General features: G+C 42.3%; 1 protein-coding gene across 1 annotated transcript in view; it reads right to left on the bottom strand.

The window, feature by feature from the left end:
• Usp42 (ubiquitin specific peptidase 42) overlaps positions 1 to 19,024 on the bottom strand; it is a 120,935-nt gene that overhangs the window by 89,678 nt on the left and 12,233 nt on the right. Inside the window, exons 3-4 of the mRNA XM_076561329.1 lie at positions 3,533 to 3,692; positions 1,935 to 2,096 (exon numbers count right to left, since the gene is read on the bottom strand). The gene's annotated coding sequence lies outside the window, so the exon portion shown is untranslated. The remainder of the gene's footprint in view (positions 1 to 1,934; positions 2,097 to 3,532; positions 3,693 to 19,024) is intronic.

Raw genomic sequence — 19,024 nt, 5'->3', positions numbered from 1 at the left:
ATTGGAAATGTGGATATCTCGGAATCTTACTTGCTCTTGGGACCCTTTTCCTCCCACTGGTCCTACTTTGCCTCACCCAGCCTTGATATGGGAGTTTGTGCCTGGTCTTCTCACATCTTAAGATGACATTTTAGGTTGAAATCCTGGCAAACCTGTACTTTTCTGAAGTCAAAGGAGGAACAGTGGATCTGGGGAAGAAAATAATTGGGCCCAGGAATGGGAGATGAGGAGAAAAGAAAGGCTGCCATCAAAATATATAGTACATGCCGGGCGGTGGTGGCACATGCCTTTAATCCGAGCATTCGGGATGCAGAGCCAGGCAGATCTATGTGAGTTTGAGGCCAGCCTGGGCTACCATGTGAGTTCCAGGAAAGGCACAAAGCTACACAGAGAAACCCTGTCTTGACAAACTAAAATATATATATATATATATATATATATATATATATATATATATATATATATATATATATATATATCAGAGAAGAATTTTTTTTAAAAAGAACGGAAATAATAGAAAAAAAAGAAGAAATGTTCATGAAATACTACTTTATTATAATAAAACTATTATATAAAAAGAGAAAGTATATTCCGGCAAGTGACTGTCTGAGTCATGATATTAATGTATCTATGTGATGTTTCTATTCTTGTGTTCATTATAATACAGGGGCCATATATATTTCAAAGATCTTGGGGCCAGCACTATGGTTCAGTGAATTGAAGGTGTTTGCTGCCTAGCCTAAACACTACATTCAAATCCAGGAGTCAAATTGGGAGATGGAAAGTGACACCCATATCTTGTCTTCTACATGGCCAGGTTCACCATTCCATACTAATCAGGACACAGGCACATGTGCACATAAACACATATCAACACACACACACACACACACACACACACACACACAAACACACATGCACACACACAAACAGACACACAAATAAAGATAAGAGAGGATGTTAACATCAAGAAATATACTGGATTGGAATGGCACATTCCAGGCATATGTATAAAGCCATGAAACCATAGGGGTGCCTTCCTCTGTACCACACAAAGAGCAAATGGTAGCTTAGGCCTTTTAACTCTAGAGACTTCCAGCTAGATGGAGCTGGATCCAGGGATTAATTACATTCTTGAAGACACTGTCATTCCTTGGACCTGAGTGACAACAGGGCATTAAAGGCTCTCCCTGGGATTCTCGGCTCCTTCTCATTCATTTTAGTCTGTATATGTGGGCATGAGGGTAAGATAAAGAGAGAGAGAAGGGCAAATAGAGACACACTGTACACAATACATGCCGGTGGCCCTTGTGGAGGCTACTGGATGCTCAGGTGTTGGTCTGCAACTTCTCCCTTTCTGGGGGCAGGGTCTCAAGTCATCCTCTGCTCAGAGCTGGCTAGCTGGTCCAGGAACTTCAAGCTTGTTGCCTAGCTCTGCCTACCATCTTACTACAGCCATGATAGGAGTCCTGCGGTGTTTGCCTTCAGCTCTTACATGTGTTCTTGGGACCCAAAGAGAGGTCCACAAGCTCCTTATCACTGGGAAAGCATCACATCATCTCCTCTGAACTCTCCATACAACTGTTTGAGTGTACAGTGTATCGTGGACTATTCTATGTTTCCCAGAATGATCAGCAACTACATAATATACCTCGAGAGACTCCTGAGTACTGGGGTTACATGCTCATACCACTCCATGCTACTTTTCCTCCTTTGACAACTTGATCTAACCAGGGGCTCTTGTGCTTAATCCCCTCTCTAGGTGGGATATGGGAAAATGTGTGCAACATCCATCCAAGGATGCTTCAGGTCTCGCCAGGGTCTCTTAAGTCTTTAACATTCCACCTCCTACACCTTCACCCTAGTGCCCTGCAGGTGTCTCAGACAGGAGCTACAATGCAACCGGACAAAGATAAGCCATGTTTCTAACTCACCTCAAGCAATAGGGGGAGTAACTTGGGAGGCTTTGGAGAATTCCCAGCAGGGGAGCTCCAATGGGTGTGGGGCAGGGCCAGAAGTAGACTTGACCCAGAGGGTCAGTGGTCCTGGGACCTGTCTTAGTAGGTCCCTACTGGCCAGGCACACTGGCGAGTGTCCTAAGAGCAAAGATGAGGGACTGTCATTAAGAGAGTAAATTAGGGCTGGTTGAGGGGTTCAGTGGACACAGGCTTTTGCTGCCAGTCCAAGGACTGGAGTGAACTATCCAGATCCTCAGGACCCACATGGGAGGAGAGAAATGACACCCACAAGTTGTCCTCAGACCCATGCCCGTGTGTGATGGTATACCGTGGCTGGGTGTACAAGTCACACAATCCATGTGATACAAATACGTTTAATAAAGGCATGTGCATGGTTAATAGGGAATAGATTCAGTTTGCTGAGTGCCAGTCTCCCATGCAGGAAGCCATAGGTTCCCTCGTCAGCACCGAAAGCCACGTGATAACTCAGGCCAGTGATCCTGGCTCTCCCAAGGCTGGAGGCAGCTGACAGAGCAGTTGAAAGTCCTCCTTGGTGAGACAGTGAGTCCCTACAGTGAGCCATCTGACGTGTTTTTGCAAAACCAGGAAGGGCAATTAGAGGCTCTCCTTCGGAATGTCCACTTACTCTGATTCATGTCACTGTTTGCACGTGCCTCTGTGTCTCCTGCAGACTGGACACACACACACACACACTGGACTGTGAGCAGGCTCAACATGTCTCTTGCAAGTATTTGGAGGGAACCAGGCATCACAGGATGTGGTCCTAGCCTTCCACCTTTTTGAAACAGTGCCTTTTCTCCATTGTGCTCCCCCAGCCTGCTGCCCTATGAATTTCTGGATTCTTTGTATCAGCTCTGCCTCCCAGGTGGCCACAGAAAGCCCTTGAGTATGACCTATGCTCCTCCCTCAATTTTCCCTGTATTGTTGGGCCTCAAACTCAGATCCTCTACTGGCTGGCAAGGTCTTACCCAATAAGCCATCTCCTCAGCACTCCTTCTCCTCCACTGCCGAGGTCCAGGCCAGCCTGGGACATCTTATGTTTCCCAGGCTCATCTCCAAACAGTAAATTATCATGAGCCTCCTGAGTGGTGGTATCTCAGGCCACCACCCCCTTAAGCACATGATCTTTTGCCCTCATCCTTGACTCCCCCTCCTTTGGTCCATCCCAAGTCTCCCCATGCCTAGCACAGGAAGCACTCCTTCTATGAGTGGGGTCTGTGAGTATAGAACCATCTTCAAAAAAAAAAAAAGCCGGGCAGTGGTGGCCCAAGCTTTAATCCCAGCACTCGGGAGGCAGAGGCAGGCAGATCTCTGTGAGTTTGAGGCCAGCCTGGTCTATAAAGTAAGTTCGAGGAAAGGTGCAAAGCTACACAAAGAAATCCTGTCTCAAAAAAAAAATAGAACCATCTTCCTTCCAAGTCTTCTCAGGTCCCCTCCCAGGAATGTAAGGTCTCTACCATCCACCTCCAGCAACTGCAGACCCCTAGAGCTGTCTAGGCATGAGTCAGAAGTGGGGGCCATGGTACAGATGATAATTTAAGTAGCCCACTCACCTCAAGAAATGGGTGGGGGTAGCTTCAGAGACTTGTGGAAGTCTCCTCCTGCAAGTGAGCTCCAATGGTGGGGGTCCGGTAATGGACTTGACCCAGAGGGTCAGAGGTCCTAGGACCTGATGGCCTAGGTCCTTACTTGCTGGGTGTACCAATGAGCCTTCTAGGAGAAAGATGCAAGATTGTCATCAAGAAAGTATATTCCAGAGAGCCCACCAGCTAATTGGACTAAGAGTGAATCTTTGTTCTCATAGACAAACATACCAGCCTCTAGACTTTGAGCCCAGGTACACAATCCTGCACCCCCACACCATCACCCATTGCAGTCCCAATTTCAGGCCCGCAGACACATCTCCTGCAGACAGGTTGGAATACCACCATCCCCCACCAACCCTGTAACCTACAAGCCCCACCCCTCCCAAAGCCACCCACCATCTGAGACTGCAGCGGCTCCCTGGGACAGACCACCAGACTAAGAGCTGCTCAAAGAGACATAGAGTCCATCAGGACCAATGGGACCAAGATCCCTGACTAAACCAAGAGCTCCCATTGGACCAAGGGTATTGATCAGTCCAAGAGAGGCTCCCTCAGACACAGAAACCAATTCCACTGAGTGGAGAAAGAGATGAGCAGATGCCAGTGCAAAAATACAGTCAACAACATAAAGACCAATATGGCACCATTAGAACCTAGTGGTTCTACATCAGCAAGACCTGAACATCCCAACACAGAAGAAGCAGAAGATATTGACCTTAAAAATGACATTAAGAAGATAACTGCGGCCTTTAGAGACAAAATGAAAAATTCCCTTAAAGAATTCGAGGAAAGGACAAACAATAAATTGGAAGAAATCAATGAATCCATTAAAGAAACCTAAGAAAAAAACAAAGAGGTGAAGGAAACAGTTCAAAATTTGAAAACTGAAATAGAGACAATAAAGAAGATGCAAACTCGGGCAATGCTGGAAGTGCAAAATCTGAGTAAATGAACAGGAACTTCAGGTGTAGGCATAACCAATAGAATGTAAGAGAGGAAGAGAGAATCTCTGGTGGTGAAGATATGGTAGAGGAAGCAGATTTGTCAGTCAAAGAAAACATTAAAGCCAACAAAGTCATAACACAAAACATCCAGGAAATTTGGGAAACCACTAAAAACAAAATGTGAGAAAAATAAGGATAGATGAAGGAGAAGAATACCAACTCAAAGGTACAGAAAATATATTCAACAAAACCATATAAGAAAACTTTCCCAACCTAAAGAAGGAAATGCCTATGAAGATACAAGAAGGTTATAGAATACCAAATAGACTGGATCAAAACAAAAAAAGTCCCCTTGCCATACCAACAAACTACTAAACATATAAAGAGAAAATGTTAAGATATGTAAAGGAAAAAGGCCAAGTAACATATAAATAGAGATGGCTCAGAATAGCACCTGATCTCAAAGGACACTCTGAAAGCCAAAAGGTTCAGGACAGATGTTATGCAGACACTAAGAGACCATGGATGCCAACCCAAACTATAATACCCAGCAAAACTCTCAATCACCATAGACAGAGTAAACAAAATATTCCATGACAAAACCAGATTAAAACAATACCTATCCACAAATCCAGCCCTACAGAAAGTACTAGAAGGAAAAATCCAACCTAAGGAAGTTAAATACATCCATGAAAACACAGGCAATAGATAACCCCACACCATCAAATACCAAAGAAGGGAAACACACAACACTACCACCCAAGATATCAGGTATTAACAATCACTGGGCATTAATATCCATTATTATCAATGGTCTCAATTCACCTATAAAAAGACACAGGATAACAAAATGGATATAAAGAGAGGATACATCATTCTGTTGTATACAAAAAACACACATCAACTTCAGAGACAGACACTACCTCAGAGTAAAAGGCTGGAAAAAGTCTTTCCATTCAAATGGACTTAAGAAGCAAGCTGTAGCTATCATAATATCTAACAAAATAGGCTTCAAACTAAAATAAATCAAAAGAGATTGGGAAGTTCATTACATATTTATCAAGGGAAAATCACCAAGACGAAGTCTCAATTCTGAACATTTATGCCCCAAATACAAGGACACCCACATATGTAAAAGATACATTACTAAAGCTTAAATTGTACATCAAACCACACACACTTGTAGTGGGAGACTTCAACACCCCACTCTCACCACTGAACAGATCTGCCAGAATCAAACTTGACAGAGACAAAAGGGACTTATCTGATGTTATGACTCAAATGGACTTAATAGATATCTACAGAATATTCTACCCAAACATAAAAAATATATACCTTCTTATCAGCACCCAATGGAACATTCTCTAAAATAGACCAAATTCTTGGTAACAACGCAAATTTCAACAAATACAAAAAAATTTGAAATCACCTCCAGTATGTTATTGGAGCACGATGGCTTAAAGGTAGATTTCAAAAACCAAAAAAAATTAAAGAAAACTTAAATCTCATATAAACTGAATAATGGCTAACTGAATCATCAATGGGTGAAGGAATAAAGAAAGAAAGAATTTAAAGAATTCCTAGAATTCAATGAAAATGAAGGAACAACATACCTAAAATTATGGGACACTATGTAAGCAGTGCTAAGAGGAAAATTCATAGCACTAAAGGCCAAAAAATAGGAGATGGAGAAATCTCACACTAGCGACTTAACAGCACACCTTGAAGCTCTAAAACAAGAGGAAGCAAACTCACACTGGAGGAATAGATGCCAAGAAATAATCAAATCGAGGGCTGAAATCAATAAAATAGAAACAAAGATATCAATACAAAGAATCAATGAAACAAAGAGTTGGTTCTTTGAGAAAAAAATCAACAAGATAGACAAGTTCTTATCCAAATTAACCAAAAGGCAGAGATAGAGCAATCCAATTAGAAATCAGCAATGAAAAGAAAGACATAACAACTGACAATGAGGACATACAGAGAAACATCAGGTCATGCTATTCTCCAAAAAATGGGAAAATCATAGAGAAATGGACAATTTTCTGGATAGGTACCACATACCAAATTTATACCAAGACCAGATAAACTATTTAAATAGACCAATAACCCTAAGGAAATAGAAACAGTCATTAGATGTCTCCCAACCAAAAAAAAAAAAAAAAGCCCAGGACCAGATGGAGATGGTTTCAGTGCAGAATTCTACCACATTTTCAAAGAAGAGCTAATACCAATACTCTTCAAATTGTTCCACACAATAAAAACAGAAGGAATATTACCAAACTTTTTATGAGGCTACAGTTACTCTGATACCCAAAACACACCAAGATGCAATAAAGAAAGAGAATTACAGACCAGTCTCCATCATGAATATTGATGCAAAAATATTCAATAAAATATTGGCAAACCGCATCCAAGAACACATAAAAAAAAATTATCCACCATAACCAAGTAGGCTTTACCTCAGGGATGCAAGGATAATTCAACATAGGAAAATCGGTCAATGTAATACATCATAGAAACAAACTGAAAGGAAAAAAACACATGATCTTCTCATTAAATACTGAAGAATCCATTGAAAAAATTGAACACCCATTCATGATAAAGGTCCTAGAGAGATCAGGAACACAAAGAACCTAAACATAAAGGCAATTTACAGCAAGCCCACAGCCAATATCAAATTAAATGGAGAGAAACTCAAAGCGATTCCATTAAAATCAGGAATAAGACAAGGCTTTTCACTCTCCTGGTATTTACTCAATATAATGCTTGAAGTTCTAGCTAAAGCAATAACACAGCAAGAGGAGATCAAAGGGATAGGAATTAGAAAGGCAGAAGTAAAACTTTCTCCATTTGCAGACAATATGATAGTATACTTAAGTGACCTCAAAAATTCTACCAGGAAACTTATACAGTCAGTTTGGAAATCAGGATGGCTGCTTTTCTGAGAACTGGGATTACATGCTCATACCACTCCATGATACGTTTCCTCCTTTGGTCACTTGATCTAACCAGGGGCTCTCGTGATTAATCCCCTCTCTAGGTGAGATATGGGAAAATATGTGCAACATCCATCTAAGGATGCTTCAGGTCTCGCCAGGGGCTGTTAAAGTCTTTAACATTCTACCTCCTACACCTTCACCATAGTGCCCTGCAGGTGTCTCAGACAGGAGCTACAATGCAACCGGACAAAGATAAGCCATGTTTCTAACTCACCTCAAGCAATAGGGGGAGTAACTTGGGAGGCTTTGGAGAATTCCCAGCAGGGGAGCTCCAATGGGTGTGGGGCAGGGCCAGAAGTGGACTTGACCCAGAGGGTCAGTGGTCCTGGGACCTGTCTTTGTAGGTCCCTACTGGCCAGGTACACTGGCGAGTGTCCTAAGAGCAAAGAAGGGAGACTGTCAGTAGGAGAGTAAATTAGGGCAGGTTGAGAGATTCAGTTGACACAGGCTTTTGTTGCCAATCCAAGGATTGGAGTGAACTATCCAGATCCCAGGACCCACATGGGAGGAGAGAAATGACACCCACAAGTTGCCCTCACCCATGCCTGTGTGTGATGGTATACCGTGGCTGGGTGTACAAGTCACACAATCCATGTGATACAAATACGTTTAATAAAGGCAAGTGTATGGTTAATAGGGAATATATTCAGTTGACCAAGTGCCAGTCTCACATGCAGGAAGCCATAGGTTCCCTCGTCAGCACCGAAAGGGACATGATAACTCAGGCCAGTGATCCTGGCTCTCCCAAGGCTGGAGGCAGCTGACAGAGCAATTGAAAGTCCTCCTTGGTGAGACAGTGAGTCCCTACAGTGAGCCATCTGACGTGTTTTTGTAAAACCATGAAGTGCCATTAGAGGCTCTCCTTCAGAATGTCCACTTACTCTGCTTCATGTCATTGTTTGCACTTCCCTCTGTGTCTCCTGTAGACTGGACACACACATACTGGCCTGTGAGCAGGCTCAATATGTCTCTTGCAAGATTTTGGAGGGAACCAGGCATCAAAGGATGTGGTCCTAGCCCTCCATCTTTTTGAAACAGTGCCTTTTCTCCATTGTGCTCCCCGAGCCTGCTGCCCTATGAATTTCTGGATTCTTTGTATCAGCTCTGCCTCCCAGGTGCCCACAGAAAGCCCTTGAGTATGACCTATGCTCCTCCCTCAATTTTCCCTGTATTGTTGGGCCTCAAACTCAGATCCTCTGCTGGCTGGCAAGGTCTTACCCAATAAGCCATCTCCTCAGCACTCCTTCTCCTCCACTGCCGAGGTCCAGGCCAGCCTGGGACATCTTATGTTTCCCAGGCTCATCTCTAAACAGTAAATTATCATGAGCCTCCTGAGAGGTGGCATCTCAGGCCACCACCCCCTTAAGCACATGGTCTTTGGCCCTCATCCTTGACTCCCACTCCTCTTGGTCCATCCCAAGTCTTCTCCCCGAGCCTAGCACTGGAAGCACTCCTTGTATGACTGGGGTCTGTGACTGTAGAACCATCTTCCTTCCAAGTCTTCTTCGGTCCCCTCCCAGGGCTGTAAGTTCTCTACCATCCACCTCCAGCATCTGCAACTGCAGACCCCTAGAGCTGTCTAGACATGAGTCAGAGGTGGGGGCCATGGTACAGATGATAATTCAAGTATCTCACTCACCTCAAGAAATAGGGGGGATAGCTTCACAGACTTGTGGAAGTCCCCTCCTGCAAGTGAGCTCCAATGGTGGGGTTCCAGTAATGGACTTGACCCAGAGGGTCAGAGGTCCTAAGACCTGATGGTCTAGGTCCTTACTGGCCGGGCGTACCAATGAGCCTCCTAGGAGAAAGATGTAGGATTGTCATCAAAAGAGTATATTCTGGAGAGCCCAACAGCTGATTGGACTAAGAGGTGAGTCTTTGTTCTCATAGACAAAAATCCCAGCCTCTAGGCTTTGGGCCTAGGAAAAGACCCTTGCACCCCCACACCACCTCCCATTGCTGTCCCAGTTTCAGGCCAGCAGACACATCTCCTGCAGACAGGTTGAAATACCACCATCCCCCACCAGACCCTGTAACCTACAAGCCCCACCCCTCCCAAAGCCATCCACCATCTGAGACTGCAGCTGCTCCCTGGGACAGAGGCCACCAACTAAAATCTGTTCCCAGAGACATAGAGTCCATCAGCACCAATAGGACCAAGATCCCCGATTAACCAAGAGCTCCCATTGAACCAAGATTATTTTTCAGACCAAGAGAGGCCCTCTCAGACAAAGATACCACATCCACTTAGTGGAGGAAAAGATGAGTAGATATCAGTGCAAAAATACAGTCAATAACATAAAGATCAATATGGCACCATTAGAACCTATTGGTTCTACATCAGCAAGACCTGAACATCCCAACACAGAAGAAGCAGAAGATATTGACCTTAAATATGACATTAAGAAGATGATAGTGGCCTTTAGAGACGAAATGAAAAATTCCCTTATAGAATTCAAGGAAAAGACAAACAAAAAATTGGAAGAAATCAATGACTCTCTTAAAGAAACCTAAGAAAAAAACAAACAGGTGAAGGAAACACTTCAAGATTTGAAAACTGAAATAGAGACAATAAAGAAGATGCAAACTCAGAGAATGCTGGAAGTGAAAAATCTGAGTAAATGAACAGGAACTACAGGTGTAGACATAACCAACAGAATGCAAGAGATGAAGAGAGAATCTCTGGTGGTGAGGATATAATAGAGGAAATAGATTTGTCAGTCAAAGAAAACACTAAAGCCAAAAAAGTCCTAACACAAAACATCCAGGAAATTGGGGAAAACATTAAAAGACCAAACCTAAGAAAAATAGGGATAGATGAAGGAGAATTCGAACTCAAAGGCACAGAAAGTATATTCAACAAAATCATAGAGGAAAACTTTCCCAACCTAAAAAAGTACATGCCTATGAAGTTACAAGAAGCTAACTGAATATGAACTGGACTTGATCCAAAAAAAAGCCCCCTTGCCATGTAATAACAAGCTGCTAAACATATAGAATAAAGAAAAAAATGTTAAGTTCTGTAAAGGAAAAAGGCCAAGTAACATATAAAGACAGGACCATCAGAATAGCACCTGATCTCAAAGGAGACTGTGAAAGCCAGAAGGTCCAGGAGAGATGTTATACAGACACTAAAGACAATGGGTGCCACCCCAAACTATTATACCCAGCAAAACTCTCAATCACCATACACAGAGTAAAAAATATTCTATGATAAAACCAGATTAAAACAATACATATCCACAAATCCAACCCTACATAAAGCCATCAGAATAGCACATAATCTCAAAGGAGACTGAAAGCCAGAAAGTCCAATACAGATGTTATGCAGACACTAAGAGACCAGAGGGGCCAACCCAAACTATTATACCCAGCAAAACTCTGAATTACCAAAGACAGAGTAAACAAAATATTCCATGATAAAACCAGATTGAAACAATACCTATCCATAAATCCAGCCCTACAGAAAGTACTAGAAGGAAAAATCCAATCTAAGGAAGTCAAATACACCTGTGAAAACACAGACAATAGATAACCCCACACCATCAAATACAAAGACGGGAAACACACAACAACAACACCAAAAGATAACAGGAAATAACAATAACTGGACATTAGTATCCCTTAATATCAATGGTCTCAATTTGCCTATAATAAGACATAGGCTAACAGAATTGATATAAAAAGAGGATACATCATCCTGTTGCATACAAGAAACACACCTCAACTCACAGACAGACACTACCTCAGAGTAAAAGGCTGAAAAATCTTTCCATTCAAATGGACTTAAGAAGCAAGCTATAGCTATTCTAATATCTAACAAAATAGACTTCAAACTTAAAAAAATCAAAAGAGATCAGGAAGGACATTACATATTTATCACAGGGAAAATCACCAAGATGAAGTCTTAATTCTGAACATTTATGCCCCAAATACAAGGACACACAAAGTAAAAGAAATATTACTAAAGCTTAAATCGTACATGAACCTCCCCCCCACGCTACTAGTGGGAGACTTCAACATCCCACTCTCACCACTGGACAGATCTGCCAGAATGTATCTTAACAGAGAAATAAGGAACTTAACGGATGTTATGACTCAAATAAACTTAATAGGTCTCTACAAATTATTATAACCGAATATAAACAAATGTACCTTCTTCTCAGTACCCCATGGAACATTCTCTAAAATAGACCACATTCTTGGTCACAAAGCAAATTTCAACCGATACAAAAAAATTGGAATAACCTCCAGTATTTTATTGGACCACCAGGGCTTAAAGATAGATTTCAACAACAACAATAAAAATTACAGAAAGACTAAAATCTCATGGAAAATGAATAATGCCCAACTAAATCATCAATGGGTCAATGAATAAAGAAAGAAATTAAAGATTTCCTAGAATTCAATGAAAATGAAGGTACAACATACCTAAAATTATGGGACACTATGTAAGCAGTGCTAAGAGGAAAATTCATAACACTAAGGGCCAAAAAGAAAAGATGGAGAAATCTCACACTAGCGACTTAACAGGACACCTGAAAGCTCTAGAACAAGAGGAAGCAAACTCACCTTGGGGAAATAGATGCCAAGAAATAATCAAATCGAGGACTGAAATCAATAAAATAGAAACAAAGATAACAATACAAAGAATCAATGAAACAAAGAGTTGGTTCTTTGAGAAAAAAATCAACAAGATAGACAAGCTCTTATCCAAATTACCAAAAGGCAGAGATAGAGCATCCAAATTAAAAATAAGAAATGAAAAGGGAGACATAACAACAGACAATGAGGACATACAGAGAATCATCTGTCATGCTGCATGCCGCAATATTGGAAAATCATAAAGAAATAGACAATTTTCTGGATAGGTACCACATACCAAAGTTAAACCAACACCAGATAAAATATTTAAATAGACCAATAACCCCTAAGGAAATAAAACCAGTCATTATATGTCTCCCAAAGAAAAAGAAAAGAGCCCAGACCAGATGGTTTCAGTGCAGAATTTTACCAGATATTCAAAGAAGAGATAATACCAATACTCTTCAAATTGTTCCACACAATAGAAACACAAGGAATATTACCAAACTTTTTATGTAGCTAGTTACAGATACCCAAACCACACAAAGATGCAATAAAGAAAGAGAATTACAAACCAATCGCCCTCATGAATATTGATGCAAAAATATTCAATAAAATATAGGCAAACCGCATCTAAGAACACATAAAAAATATTATCCACCATGGCCAAGTAGGCTTCACCTCAGGGATGCAAGGATAATTCAACATACAAAAAAATGGCCAGAACATGAAAACAACCTAGATGCCCCTCAACTGAAGGATGCATAAAGAAACTGAAAACATAAGGGAATGGGAGGTACAAGTTGGAACAGGGACAGAGTAGGAGAGCAAGGAAGTGATAAAGGAAGACACCATGGTAATAGGGAGAAGTGCTAGGGAAGTTCCCAGGAATCCACAAGGATGACCCCACCTTAGACTACTGGCAATAGTGGAGAGAGTGCCTGAACTGGCCTATTCCGGTAATCAGATTAGTGATTACCCTAACTGGCATCATAGAGCATTCATCCAGTAACTGATGGAAGCAGATACAGAAATCCACAGCCAGGCACCAGGCCTAACACCAAGAGTCCAATCAATGAGAGAGAGGAGGGATTCTATGAGCAGGAGACATTGAGAGTATGATGGGAAAGCATACAGAGATGGCCAGGCAAACTAGTGGAAACTCATGAACTGTGGACCATTAGCTGTGGAGTCCCCATGAGACTGGACTAGACTCTCTGGATAGGTGAGATAGTTTTAGCTTGAACTGTTTAGGGTGCCCCAGGCAGTAGGACTGGGATCAATCCTGGCGCATGAGTGGGCTTTTTGGAGCCCAGAGCCTATCGTAGGACACCTTACACAGTCTTGATGCAAGGGGGAGAAGCTTGGACCTACCCCAACTGAATGTACAAGGATCTGCTGAGTCCCCATGGGAGACCTTGCCTTGGAGGATGTGGGAATGGCGGTGTGTTGAGGGGGGAGGTTCTGGGGTAAAAGGAGTGAGGAGAGGGGTATCTGTAGTTGGTATGTAAAATGAATAGAAAAATTCTTAATAAAAAAAAAAGAAAAAATCTGGCAAGAAACAAGCCAATCCAAAGCTGGGCATTTATAATTAAGAAAAATAAAATAAAATATTAGTGTAAATTCACATGACTAATGAAAACTAAAGATATAAAAATCATCATGAGAAACTCAGAACCACAAAAGTAAAACAAACCTCCATTAGAGTAACAAGAAAACAATTTATATTACAGAAAATAAAATCATATACAAAATACGGAAAGAAACAGAATGAGAGTAAAATTCCTGAATATAGAGCTAAAAGTCAAAAGTATTTTCAAGGCAATATTGAAATATAGCATGGTAGAAAGCAAAGCCAGCACTTTGTAATTGGTTGTTTAGCGTAGGTTGTTTGTGGGATTCCTAACAGTGGGAATGTGGATATCTCTGACTCTTACTTGCTCTTGGGACCCTTTTCCTCCTATTGGTCCTACTTTGCCTCACCCAGCCTTGTTATGGGAGATGTGCCTGGTCTTATTACATCTTAAGATGACATTTTAGATTGATATCCCTGGGAAACCTGTATTTTCTGAAGGCAAAGGATTAACAGTGGATCTGGGGAAGAGAGGAGGTGGGGGGCGGGAATGGTAGAAGAGGAGAGAAGAAAGGCTGCCATCAAAATACATAGTCCCAGAGAAGAATTTTTTTAAAAAGAAAGGGAATAATACAAAAAAGAGGAAATGTTAATTAAATAATACTTTATTGTAATAAAACTATTATATACAAAAAAGTAAGTATATTCCAGCAGGTGTTTGTCTGATCATGTATTAATCTATCTATGTGTTGTTTCTATTCTTTGTTCATTATATTACAGTGGACATATATATTTCAAAAGATCTTGGGGGCCAGCAATATGGCTCAGTGGATTGAAGGTATTTGCAGCCAAGCCTTAACACTACATTCAAAATCCAGGATTCAAATTGAGAGATGGAAACTGACTCCTACATCTTGTCTTCTGACATGGCCAAGTGCCTCATTCCATGCTAATCAGGGCACATGCACATGTGCACATAAACACATACCAACACCAACACACACACACACACACACACACACACACACACACACACACACACACACACAAGATAAGAGAGGATGTTAACATCAAGGAATATACTGGATTGGAATGGCACATTCCTGGTATATATATGAAGCCATGAAACCATACAGGTGCCTTCCTCTGTACCACACAAAGTGCAAATGGAAGTTTAGGTCTTTTAACTCTACAGACTTCCAGCTACATGGATATGGATCTGGGTTTTAATCACATTCTTGAAGACACTGTCATTCTTTGGACCCCTGAGTGACAACAGGCCATTAAAGGCTCTCCCTGGGAATCTCTGCTCCTTCTCATTCATTTTAGTCTTTATATGTGTGCATGAGTGTAAGATAAAGAGAGAGAGAAGGGTAAATAGAGACACAGTGCATGCAATACATCCAGTGGCCTTTGTGGAGGCTACTGGATGCTCAGGTGTTGGTCTGCAACTTCTCCCTTTCTGGGGCCAGGGTCTCAAGTCATCCTCTGCACAGAGCTGGCTAGCTGGTCCAGGAACTTCAAGCTTGTTGCCTAGCTATGCCTACCATCTTACTACAGTCATGATAGGAGTCCTGAGGTGTTTGCCTTCAGCTCTTATATGTGTTCTTGGGACCCAAAGAGAGGTCCACATGCTCCTTATCACTGGGAAAGCATCACATCATCTCCTCTGAACTCTCCATACCACTGTTTTGAGTGTACAGTGCATCCTGGACCATTTTATCTTTCCCAGAATGATCAGCAACTACATAATATACCTCGAGGGACTCCTGAGAACTAGTGTTACATGCTCACACCACTCCATGCTACTTTTCCTCCTATGGCCACTTGATCTAACCAGGGGCCTTCGTGGTTAATCCCCTCTATAGGTGGGATATGGGAAAATATGTGCAACATCCATCCAAGGATGCTTCAGTTTCCACCAGGGTCTCTTAAGTCTTTAACATTCCACCTCCTACACCTTCACTGTAGTTCCCTGCTGGTGTCTCAGACAGGGGCTACAAGGCTACAGGACAGAAGATAAGCCATGTTTCTAACTCACCTCAAGCAATAGGGGGAGTAACTTGGGAGGCTTTGGAGAATTCTCCAGCAGGGGAGCTCCAATGGGTGTGGGGCAGGGCCAGAAGTGGACTTGACCCAGAGGGTCAGTGGTCCTGGGACCTGTTGTCGTAGGTCCCTACTGGCCAGGCACACTGGCGAGTGTCCTAAGAGCAAAGATGAGGGACTGTCATTAAGAGAGTAAATTAGGGATGGTTGTGGGGTTCAGTGGACACAGGCCTATGTGCCAGTCCAAGGACTGGAGTGAACTATCCAGATCTCAGGACCCACGTGGGAGGAGAGAAATGACACCCACAAGTTGTCCTCAGACCCATGCCCGTGTGTGATGGTATACTGTGGCTGGGTGTACAAGTCACACAATCCATGTGATACAGATACTTTTAATAAAGGCATGCACATGGTTAATAGGGAATAAATTCAGTTGGCCGAGTGCCAGTCTTGCATGCAGGAACTCATAGGTTCCCTCGTCAGCAACTAAAGCCACGTGATAACTCAGGCCAGTAATCCTGGCTCTCCCAAGGCTGGAGGCAGCTGACAGAGCAGTTGAAAGTCCTCCTTGGTGAGACAGTGAGTCCCTACAGTGAGCCATCTGACATGTTTTTGTAAAACCATGAAGATACATTAGAGGCTCTCCTTCAGAATGTCCACTTACTCTGCTTCATGTCATTGTTTGCACTTCCCTCTGTGTCTCCTGTAGACTGGACACACACACACTGGCCTGTGAGCAGGCTCAACATGTCTCTTGCAAGTATTTGGAGGGAACCAGGCATCATAGGATGTGGTCCTAGCCCTCCACCTTTTTGAAACAGTGCCTTTTCTCCATTGTGCTCCCCCAGCCTGCTGCCCTATGAATTTCTGGATTCTTTGTATCAGCTCTGCCTCCCAGGTACCCACAGAAAGCCCTTGAGTATGACCTATGCTCCTCCCTCAATTTTCCCTGTATTGTTGGGCCTCAAACTCAGATCCTCTGCTGGCTGGCAGGGTCTTACCCAATAAACCATCTCCTCAGCTCCTCCTCCTCTACTGCCAAGGGTCCAGCCCAGCTCATCTCTAAACAGTAAATTATCGTGAGCACATGATGTTTTGCCCTCATCCTTGACTTCCACTCCTCTTGATTCATCCCTAGTCTTCTCCCCATGCCTAGCACAGGAAGCACTCCTTCTATGACTGGGGTCTGTGACTGTGGAACCATCTTCCTTCCAAGTCTTCTCCGGTCCCCTCCCAGGAATGTAAGGTCTCTACCATCCACCTCCAGCATCTACAACTCCAGACCCCTAGAGCTGTCTAGGCATGAGTCAGAGGTGGGGGCCATGGTACAGATGATAATTCAAGTATACCACTCACCTCAAGAAATAGGGGGATAGCTTCAGAGATTTGTGGAAATCTCCTCCTGCAAATGATCTCCAATGGTGGGGTCCGGTAATGGACTTGACCCAGAGGGTCAGAGGCCCTAGGACCTGATGACCTAGTCCTTACTTGCCGGGCGTACCAATGAGCCTCCTAGGAGAAAGATGTAGGACTGTCATCAAGAAAGTATATTCTAGAGAGCCCAACAGCTGATTGGACTAAGAGGTGAGTCTTTGTTCTAATAGACAAACATCCCAGCCTCTAGGATTTGGACCCAGGTGCACAACCCTACACCCCCACACCATCACCCATTGCAGACCCAGTTTCAGGCCAGCAGACACATCTCCTGCAGACAGGTTGGAATACTACCATCCTCCACCAGACACTGTATCCTACAAGCCCCACCCCTCCCAAAGCCACCCACACTCTGAGACTGCAGCTGTTCCCTGGGACAGAGGCCACCAGACTAAGAACTGCTCCCAGAGACATAGAGTCCATCACCAACAATGGGACCAAGATCCCCCAATTACCTAAGAGCTCCCATTGGACCAAGAGTATTGATCAGACCAAGAGAGGCTCCCTCAGACACAGATACCACATCTACTGAGTAGAGGAAAAGCTGAGTAGATGCCAGTGCAAAAATACAGTCAACAACATAAAGACTAATATGGCACCATTAGAACCTAGTGGTTCTACATCAGCAAGACCTGAACATCCCATCACAGAAGAAGCAGAAGATGTTGACCTTAAAAATGACATTAAGAAGATGATAGAGGCCTTTATGGAGGAAATGAAAAATTCCCTTAAAGAATTCGAGAAAAAGACAAACAATGAATGGAAGAAATCAATGAATCCCTTAAATAAACCCAAGAAAAAACAAACAGATGAAGGAAACACTTCAAGATTTGAAAACTGAAATAGAGACAATAAAGTAGATGCAAACTCAGAGAATGCTGGAAGTGAAAAATCTGAGTAAATGAACAGGAACTACAGGTGTAGGCGTTACCAACAGAATGCAAGAGATGAAGAGAGAATCTCTGGTGGTGAGGATATAATAGAGGAAATAGATTTATCTGTCATAGAAAACACTAAAGCCAAAAAATTCATAACATAAAACATCCAGGAAATTTTGGAAAACATTAAAAGACCAAACCAAAGGAATAAAAAGGGATTGAAGAATTCCAACTCAGAGGCACAGATAATATATTCAACAAAATCATAGAAGAAAACTTTCCTAACCTAAAGAAGTAAATGCCTATGAAGATAAAAGAAGCTAACAGAACACCAAATAGACTGGATTAAAAAAAAGTCCCTATGCCATAATAAGCTACTAAACATATAGAATAAAGAAAAATGTTAAGAGCTGTAAAACAAAAGGCCAAGTTACATATAAAGACAGACACATAAGAATAGCACCTGACCTCAAAAGACACTCTGAAAGCCAGAAGGTTCAAGACAGACGTTATGCAGACACTAAGAGACCAGAGGAGCCAACCCAAACTATTATACCCAGCAAAACTTTCAATTACCATAGACAGAGTAAACAAAATATTCTATGATAAAACCAGATTAAAACAATACCTATCCACAAATCCAGCCGTACATAAAGCACTAGAAGGAAAAATCCAACCTAAGGCAGTTAGATACACCCATGAAAACACAGGCAATAGATAACCCCACACCATCAAATACAAAGAAGGAAACACACAACACTACCACCAAAAGATAACAGGAAATAACAATCACTGGACATTAATATCTCTTAATATCAATTTGCCTATAAAAAGACACAGGCTAACAGAGTGGATATAAAAGGAGTATACATCATTCTGTTGCATACAAGAAACACACCTCAACTTCAGATACAGACACTACCTCAGAGTAAAAGGCTGGAAAAAACTTTCCATTCAAATGGACTTAAGAAGCAAGCTATACCTATCCTAATATC

This window comes from Peromyscus maniculatus, chromosome 23 (assembly GCF_049852395.1).
Source record: "Peromyscus maniculatus bairdii isolate BWxNUB_F1_BW_parent chromosome 23, HU_Pman_BW_mat_3.1, whole genome shotgun sequence".
Classification (NCBI taxonomy): Eukaryota; Metazoa; Chordata; class Mammalia; order Rodentia; family Cricetidae; genus Peromyscus; species Peromyscus maniculatus.
The sequence above is the reverse complement of the archived record's forward strand: the minus strand, read 5'-3'. Positions and strand labels throughout refer to the sequence as shown.